At 35.8% G+C, this 8,487-nt stretch overlaps 1 pseudogene across 1 annotated transcript; it reads right to left on the reverse strand.

Moving 5' to 3' along the window:
• Positions 1-4,875: 4,875 nt before the first annotated feature.
• On the reverse strand, positions 4,876-5,694 carry LOC306649370 (D-aminoacyl-tRNA deacylase 1-like; annotated as a pseudogene). The gene has a single exon. The product of its transcript is annotated as a D-aminoacyl-tRNA deacylase 1-like (transcript).
• Positions 5,695-8,487: the final 2,793 nt, after the last annotated feature.

Consider the following 8,487-nt stretch of genomic DNA (forward strand, 5'->3'; position numbering starts at 1 on the left):
CACTGTACTAGGCTGATTTTAAGTCCTTTGGGTATAAACCAAGGAGTGGGATAGCTGGGTCAAATGGTGGTTCCATTCCAAGTTTTCTCAGGAATCTCTACACTGCTTACCAGAGTGGCTGCACCAATTGGCAACTCCACCAGGAAAGTAAAAGTGTGCCTTTTTCCCCACATCCAAGCCAACATCTATTATTGTTTCTGTTCTTGAAAACAGTCATGCTAATTAGAGTAAGATAAATAATATTACAGCATTTGCAGATAAGTGAATGGAACTGGAGACTATCATGTTAAGTAAAATAAGCCAATTCCAAAAAATCCAAAGGCTTAATGTTTTCCCTGATAAGTGAATGATGATATATATAAGGCAATGGGGGTGGGAGTGAGAGAAGACTGGAGGAACTTTAGATTGCAGAGAGAAATGAGAGGGAGGAGGGGTGGGATATGAAAAAGTGTGTCATGAGATGACAGACATCATTACCTTATGTCCATGTTGATGACAGGAATGGTATGAGTCTACATCATGCACAACCATATAAATGAAAAGATGTACATTTTTGTACAATGAATCAAAATGCAGTCTGTAAAAAATAAAAAAAAAACAATTTAAAAATAAAACATACCAAAGATTTTCCTCTATTCATAAATACCACAAGAGAAAGACAATTGAAGACTACTGTTAAGACTTGAGATGAAAAATGTCAGAAAAAGAAATGCTACAGTTGGTCCTCCACCAAAAATAACCAGTAAACTGGGGAAATGGCCAGAATCAACCATCATGGAATTCCAGAATCCAAGTGGACCCTTGCAACATCTACAAGACTGCCTGATAAAGAGGAAGTGCACTGATTTTGGTAGGAGAACCACACATGCACCCAGCAGCCACCATTCCCCATTCTTCAGTCTTGCCACAGAAGTGGAGATTGGCAGCCAGCATTCCTGGAATAGGTAGTATCAGAGCAAGCAATGGGGAATTCTGTACCTCAAAAAGATCCAGTCGCATGTTTTGGTCATTCTGGCAGATTGCTGAGAGGCAGGTGCAGATGCAAATGCTTGCCTTTTCTAAGGTCCACTAAGGACTTTTGGTGGAAGAAAGGGTAGTGGTGAATGGTTCACCCAGTCACACCTACTGCAAAATTTAAAGAAAATGCACCATTTTTTTTTCACCAGATATTTTAATATCTTTTTCAGGTCATTGGCTGACTATGAAGGTAATGGAATAGAATCTTTAGTAACCACACGAAAAATACAGAGTTTGCAAAAACAGTTTGAGAAAGTCACAAATGAACAGCAGTAGCCTTCAACTTGCAACTGATCCCTAAGGGAGGGGAGAATTCTACCTCTATAATTAACAGATTATAATATTCACAATATACACATCTCAAAACAATTACAGAATTCCCTTTTGTAAGACTCTTACACCCACCCAGCCCTGCCATGGCCTTGCCATGCTGTGCTACAACCATCTCCTCCTATTCAGTAACTCTGGGCAAGATTCAACATTCACCAAAGTACAATGACAAGGCAGTACAAAAAAGATGAAAACTTCTGAAACACAGAGGCACCGAAAGGTATGATCAATTTGATCCAAGACAGTCCATCTTAGACCAGGTATCTACAGTGGTGACAAGGACATGGGACTCCTCCTGCCAGATTAAAGATTGGTTCAGTGCAATTGACATTCAGGCTGACAGCTGTGTAAAGGAACCTTGGATTGTTTTCTTTTCTTTTATTTTATTTTCGTGGAACACCACACTCTCAGATCCATAGAACACATATTGATTCAAATTCCCTATAGAATTTTAAAATGACCTTTGCTAATGAGGATGTCTGATACTGTTGGTTTTATCTGAGGGATGCAAGGTTGATTCAACATCCAGAAATCAATAAATGTAATTCACCATATCAACAGACTTAAAGTGAAGAAATATATAATTATATCAATAGATGCAGAAAAAGCATTTGATAAAATACAGCGACCCTTCATGCTAAAAACACTAGAAAAAATAGGGATACTGGGAACATTCCTAACATTGCAAAGGCCATCTATGCTATGCCCATGGCTAATATCATTCTACATGGTGAAAAACTGAAAGCATTCCCCCTAAAAACTGGAACAAGGCAGGGATGCCCCCTTTCACCACTTCTATTCAACATTGTTCTTTAAACTCTAGCCTGATAAATTAGACCAAAGAAATTAAAGGAACACAAATAGGAAAAGAAGAACTCAAACTATCCCTATTTGCTGATGACATGATTCTATATTTAGAGGAACTGGGAAATTCCACTAGAAAATCCTAGAACTCATAAATGAATTCAGTAAAGTAGCAGGATATAAGACAAATACTCATAAATCTAATGCATTTTTGTTCATAAATGATGCATCATCAGAAAGAAAAATTAGGAGAACTACCCCATACACAATAACCTCAAACAAACAAACAAAAAAATACTTGGGAATCAATCTAACGACATCTTTTTTTTACTATAAATGACTTAAAGCACAAGGACATTGTTATGTAAGAGTAATTTGAAAGAAATGGTAAAGCATTTAAAGTACCCCAAAGATGGGGAGGATTAAGTCATCTCAACTTTAAGATTTAAAAGTGAAAAGGAAACCACTTGTACTGTAAGAAATTATGAATGTATTCCCTTAATATCTTATTGTGATGAAGCCCTTTCTAACTGTATTTCAAAGTCTAGCAACATAAAAGGTAAAATCATACAATCCTATAAAAGTAAAAACTTTGCATGAAAACAAAGTTTTGAATTAAAAAAAATAGACAACCTTTACAAATTGCAATCCACATCGTGAACTCCTGAAACCAAGAAGAGAAAGACCAATGACCTATTAGGAAAAAAAAAGGCCATAAGAGTTCCAAGAGGGGATAATTAAATACCCCTTTGGACATGTGAAAAAATACCCAACATCACTGATAAACGCAATATAAAACCTCAATAGCCTGAATTACTCCAGTTCTCATCTATCACACTGACAAAATTCTGAGTGACAACACATTCAGCAGGCAACACTAAGGAAAAATTCTTCATAGACTTTCAGGTAATAGCACAAAATGGCAATCTGGCAGTATCTACCACAATGACAGAGGCACTTATCTTTTCTTGAATAAGTTTTTATTTTAGAACTTTTTAGATTTACAGAAAAAATTTAAATTGTACCAGAGATTTCTATTGTACACACCCAGTTTGTACTATTAAGATTTTAATGAACAAATACTAATGCATTGTTATTTACTGAAGTTCTTTAATTATTTAGATTTTCTTAGTTCTTACTGAATGCACTATTCCTTATTTTGGGCTCTATCCACTTTATCATATTATATTATAATAATCACATCTTCTTAGGTTACTTTTCACTGTAATAGTCTGTCTGACTTCCTTGTCTTTGATGACCTTGACAGCTTTGAGGAGTACCACTCAAGTATTTTGTAGAAAGTCCCTCAGTTGGGATTTTTCTCCTGGTTTTCCATAATTAGTCTGGGGTTATGGTTTTGGGGGAGGAAGACCACAGAGGGGAAGTACAATTCTCATTACATCATGCTATCAATATAATTTATAAACATCAATGCTAAGTTTGATCACATTATTGAAGTAGTGTTAGGTTCCTCCTATGTCAAGTTATTCTTTTCCCAATTATCCGTACTGTACTCTTGGGAAAGGAGTCACACAGTATAACCTACACTTAGGGAGTTGGGAGAACACCTCCTTGAGAACCGAATAGCTACATAAAACATTTGGATTTGTTCTGCACAAGACATTTACCTAATCTTCCCTATTTAGTTGACCACTTATTTTTGTCAGTATGAACTCATGGCTAATATTTTATACTTGGGTTATGATTTAATAGTACTTTATTTTTTAATTTTAATTTTTACAGACTGCATTTTGATTCATTGTACACAAATGGGGTATGACTTTTCATTTCTATTGTGTTACACGATGTAGATTCACATCATTCATGTAATCATGCATGTACATAGAGTAATAATGTCTTTCTCAGTCTACTGTCTTTCACTGTAGTACTCTATTTTGTTGCACAACTTGTCCCAGTATCCTTCATTGTGAGTTTTTTCAGTGGGCTGTGTCCCTTCAACAAAGCACACTCACAGTTTTTCTTTGGTATTTCCAACCTTTTGGCATTACAAGATGCTTCAGGTTTGTCTTTTATTTTTTATCTTCTGCCCCAGTTCTAGAATCAGCCATTTCTCCAAGAAGGCCTTGTTCCTTTTTATAGGAAAATGGCATTAGAATTCAAGATTTAGGTGTGACTTATGCTTATTGCTACTAAGTCACTGCTTCTAGGTCCTCTCAAGTTGAAAGAGCAAGAAAATTCATATTCTATTGATGCTTGTTCTCAAAATCAAAACCATACATTCACTGGTACAAGTAGGAAATATAGATAGTTTGTTTCATGTTCATTTGGCATTGTAGAGGAAAAATATAGGAAACATCTACTGTGTCTACATAGGATCAAGGTTTTTTTTTAGATTTAATTAATATTTATTTTTAGAAAAAAGGAAAAAATTTATAAGATGCAAAGGTTTCACACAAGACGTTATCATTGATGGTTGTTCTCCTGATACCTTAACATGGGCCCTGTCTTAGGAACTAGTGTTGGAAAGAACACACAGCACAGATGTGCTGGAGATCCATCATGAACAAGCAGAATTCATCACAATGGATTGGATGACCAATGACATTGGCCCAGCCTGTCTAAAAGCAAGCCAAGACATGGTGGAAACCAGTGAAGCCTTTCTGTGGGGGGCATGAGTGTGAGCCTCTGCCACGCACACTGCCTCTTCAGCAGTACCCATGACTTCAGATCACAGCAACTACAGGAAACATAAGAGTCCTCGGGGTTTGTTTCTGTTCTTTGTTTTTCTTCTGTGTTTTTTGCAGGGTTATGTAGATTTCCAATTTCTTATGTATATCTCCCTCTTCACTTCTCAGTTCCAAATTCTTAAAGCAGTGTAGGTGCTTATCAACTTGAATTTTTCAGAATCCAGATCTGCTAGATGGTAATGCACTAAGTCCTCTGCTTTCAGGGACTGTGGCTCCTGCTCAGAAGACACATCACCCTCTGCCCTGCTGCTGGCACTGTGGTATTCTTTTCAGGGGGAATTTGTCTCTTTGTTTGATTCAGAAGGGCCCCTGTCTCTGGTCTTGTCTTTCATTTGCTGCTGTTTCTCAAGCTTTGACAGTTGCCTTGGGTCTGAGGTCACAGCACCAGGATCAGGGGATTCCAGTTCTATGGACACAGGCCCATCATTCTGAATGTGTACCTGCATATAGGCACCAAAGTTGCCATCTTTGGTGAGCTCTGACCTGTAGGTCTTTCGAAGCTGCTCCAGGAATCTGTTGTAGAAGCTCTCTGCCTGTTCTGTGGGCATTGCCAGGTGGAAGTCAGGCTCATTCCCCTTGAGGATGCACTGGCGGGTAAACTGGCTGACCCACAGCACCTCTTACTGTTTATCCATCACAATCTTTGACCAGTGATTACCACTTTCATCCTCAAACACATGCAGGTTCAAAATATTTTGAACCATGTGCTCCAATTCCTTCGGTGTATCTTCCAGTGAAATACCCAGCAACACACAAATGCCATGTCCAATGGCACATATCGGCTCCCTCCAACTGTGATGCTGGCCTGGGTGACATGCTGCACCATGACCTTCATGGCAGTGGCTGGGGCAAGTGGGCAGCACCATGCTCTGTCTGGGCTCCAGATTCAATGGGCGACTCCACGGCCAGCACCCTCTGTGGGTAACCTAGGATCAAGTTTTTACTAAATTATGCTTCTTTCACACTAAATACCATACAGATCTTTAAAGACAAAAATCTTGTCTAGTTACAGCAAGAGCTCCAAAATAAAATCTGCATTTTTTACATTTGCAAAGAGAAACACAAAGATAAATAGGATACTAAGTAATGTTTATGTATAAAATATTACATATAAAGTTACATATAAAAAGTAATGAAACATATAAAAGGTGTGGGGAGAAAACAAGTAGAGAGCAAAAGATGAAATGACTTTTCTGTTTCTCTATATACTTGAGTTTTATTGATTTTAAAATATATATTTTATTTTTTAAAATTTATGTTTAATTTTTTTGTATTTTATTTACAGACACAGTCTCACTGAGTTGCTCAGTGCCTCACTTTTGCTGAGGCAAGCCTTTAACTCATGATCCTCCTGCCTGAGTCTCCCAAGCTGCTTGGATTACAGGTGTGTACCACTGTGCCCAGCATGGTTAATTTTTTAAAAGGTCTTAAAATGCCTAACCAAGTGGAAGAATCTGAAAACTTCAAATACTAAAAGGGAAAAATTCACTTCTGAAGGATAAATAGTAGGAGACAAAGTAGATCTGACTTAAGGACTGTTATATACCAAAAACTTTTTTGTAAATTTTAGTATAACAGAGGTATTTCAATTCAAACAGTTGAATTTAATGTACTGAGATTCACTCAGTTGCTAAACTTAGTCTATTCACAGAACCTGTACCTAACTGAATAGCTAGATGGATAGCATTCTGTGATCACATATATTAGCAGGGATGTAAAGTTTAAGAAACTGAAAAATCATTTCTAAAGGTATAATTAATATTTGCATTTTTGATTATAAAATGTGCTGATATTTATAATTAAATATGTGCTGATATTTATAATTAAATGATAATGGTTTATCATTTCTTCATTTTGTAAATCAACTATTTATATTTCTGATTTCCCCCAACAAAATGTGGAAAACAATTTCTAACATATACAAATATTGCTTTATTGGGAGATAAAAATTTTAAAGGTTTTGTAAATTAAACACATTTTTGCAAGTCCTAAAAGCTATTAAAACAATTTCCACCTGAGTTGAACAAAAGTAGAAAAAATGAGGGTACAGTTCTTCCTAACATTTCAACATGTGGAAGCAACCCTTTGAGTCTACTTCTGAAGTATAAACATATCACAAAACATCATCCATTCAAATCTCAGAAACAGCTCATTTGCAATCATATACAAAACTTTCCTACATAGTGCATTATAAGAAATTATATTCTGCCTAAAAACTGTCTGACATGTAGGTCAATTGTGTAGATTAATAAAATCCAATCTCCTTAACTGAGATATCTCTTTCTTTGACCTCATCTTCTCCCACAACTGAGATATCTCTTTCTTTGATCTCATCTTCTCCCACTACCTACATAAGCAACCTTTATTTTTTTACATGTGCCACATGGAACTACTCATTGGGCAGATGGAGAATAATAAACTATATTTTAAAAGGAATGTAAAATCTTTTTCATATCCTCTTTTTACTGCTTTTTCATCCTAGGAAGTGTTTCTCTACTCATAAAGCTTTAGCATTACCTCCTCTAAGACATGGGTCTAAAATCTTAGGCAAAATATGATTTACTCCTTTATTCATAACCACAAGTTTATCACTGATGGTAACACAAACTGACAAAATCTCTGATAAGCTACCTAATTCCTTCCTGACCTGCTCTAACTGATACAATTTGGACAATGGTTAAGAGAAAATCTATTCCAACTACTGATGCAACTCTTAGATATGCTGACATATGAAAGTTTCAAGTTTCATAGTACACAGGTAGTGTCAAAGAAAAAATGAGACACCCAGATCTGAGAGTCAACTGCAATTTTTCTCCAATAATCTTTTTTTGCATGTTTCAAAATAAAATTCCTGATACATAAAAACAATTAATAGTTGAAGAGATGAAAATACTTATTATAGTCTGATTACTACAGATTATACACATGTACTGAATTACCATAATGTACCTGATAAAATACATATATATCTTTAAAAAGAGTTTCCAGTAAACTTTTAAACAGCTGTGAACAAATTCTCTATAATAAAATGATTTTTACAAGTCATGATTCTAAAAATGCCAAAATATAGTTTTTAAAAATTTCTGGCAGTTTTAAGACATTTTAGTGAGTTGGGTTTAAATCTTTTTTTGGCCAGCTTTAGAACCCTGCTGTGATTAACCACTGAGTCACTGAATCACATCCCCAGCTCTTTTCTATATTTAGTTTGAAACAGGGTCTCAATATGTTGCTTAGACCCTTGCTAAATTACTCAAGACTGACCTTAAAGTTGCAATCCTCCCACCTCAATGGTCCAAGTGGCTGGTGTTACATGTGTGTGTCACCCTGCAATTGATCCAAAAAAGGAGGTGTTATTGTTATGGATTCAGTTAAGGAGTAGTGTGTTCTGCTCAGTCTTTCAATGATACATTTTTTAAGGTACCAACAATTTCTTAGTTTTCTGGGTAATTTATTTCACTTTAGGTCAAAACGTCAAATTCAGATTATAGAGGAATACATGGAAAATTACTGGTCTTGAAACTTGTGAATGAAAATTGTGTATTTGTAGTGTTGTTTTAATAAGAAAAAGGAAAAATATTAGAGGTTCTTTTCTAAATAGATTTAGTATTTTTGTCACTGAATATGGAAT

The sequence above is a fragment of the Sciurus vulgaris genome, assembly GCF_902686455.1.
Source record: "Sciurus vulgaris genome assembly, chromosome: 18".
Taxonomy (NCBI): domain Eukaryota; kingdom Metazoa; phylum Chordata; class Mammalia; order Rodentia; family Sciuridae; genus Sciurus; species Sciurus vulgaris.